The sequence below is a fragment of the Sorghum bicolor genome, unplaced genomic scaffold (genome assembly GCF_000003195.3).
Source record: "Sorghum bicolor cultivar BTx623 unplaced genomic scaffold, Sorghum_bicolor_NCBIv3 super_53, whole genome shotgun sequence".
Classification (NCBI taxonomy): domain Eukaryota; kingdom Viridiplantae; phylum Streptophyta; class Magnoliopsida; order Poales; family Poaceae; genus Sorghum; species Sorghum bicolor.
This window is the reverse complement of record NW_018396428.1, coordinates 38301-39776: the sequence shown is the minus strand read 5'-3', so window position 1 is coordinate 39776 and position 1476 is coordinate 38301.

Here is a 1476-nt window from a genome sequence, read left to right as displayed (position 1 = left end):
GATTTAATTATGCTACCGGGACAAATGCTATCTAAAGTATAATATGCTATCTACATATAAAAGCTACATGCAGTCAAACCAGTGTCAGCTATTTGAGCCTCATGAACCCCTAGTTATACTTGTTGAGTACGATATGTGCTCACTCTTGCAATTTCCCCCACACTTCAGGAGTTGCTTTAGGCTTGTGATCAACCAGTCAGTTTGATCCTGTGGAGAGGAGTTAATACCGGAAGTTTGGAGTTGTCTATCCGCTGTTTGTTACTAAAGGTTATCTCTTTTATACTAAGTACGTTATATATTTATGCATTGTCTTTTGATATTACCCCTTATTTGTAGCTATATGTGAGATTTGCCTTTTAAAACTCGCATATGGTGCATATCTGGTTTTGTCCTTAAAATCGGGTATTACATGTCTCCACGCACGAACGACTGGAGACGTCCCTGACAATAACATCGACCACCGCGGGACGGGCTGTCAAGTTCAGGACGGTCTCACCAGACCAGAACTTCCCTCACGGTCTGAACAACGCGGCTAATCAGTTTTTGCGGCATACCAATTCTCTATTCGGGAAGATGGGATTGTTGCCAGGGCAAATCAGTGGGTCAACTCGTCACTTTGTCAACATGGTGTCCATCCGAACACTACCAGATGACAAGGCCACCAGCACAAACTCTAGTACAGGATCTGTCCCTACCGAGGTTTTACACCCCGAGGACGAAGACTACAACCTGGATCTACCACCTTACCCCCCGGGTTTTTTCCACTTTCCAGTCTTTCCACCCCAACGAGGAGATCTGGTTTTTAACGTAAGCAATGACGAACTAGTTGTCGACGGCGAAACCGACGAACAAAGACAACAGCGTGAACAGCATAACGCCGATCGTGCTCAGCGGCGAGCAGATGAGGAGCGGCAACTCGCCCCACACAACCTTAGCGACGCTTTCGACATGGTCGGAAATCAGCAAGTCTACAAGACACCAAGCGCCAACGTGGCTGTAGCCATGGCAAACCTGGATCGACTCCCCGATACTCTGGAGTACCAAGGCATCCGATCCAATATACGAGCACATCTGATCACGGCCATGGGACAGACCGCCACTCTGCTTAAAAGGGTCCAAGCTATCTCCTATACGGAGGTCACCTCTGATCAGACTCACCGCAGCCGAACCTCACCACGATTCGGTGGGCACCATCGTAGCCGTTCACCTATCAACAATCGAAGGAAGAACACCCATCGTGACAATCGTGGTCGGGACGCTGACAGTTACCACGAACAAAGGCGCGGACGTGGTCAGGAGGTGAACCAAGACCGAGACCTGCGACACAACATCCCTGCTAGGGATGTCCGCAAACGCATCAATAGGCGCATTAGGGAACGAGCAGTACACGAAAACGTGCAACGCATCGAGTACAATGCAGCACATGGCCCCCCTGGCCTAAGATAGTTCTCCTCACACCTTCGCCAAGTCGTATGG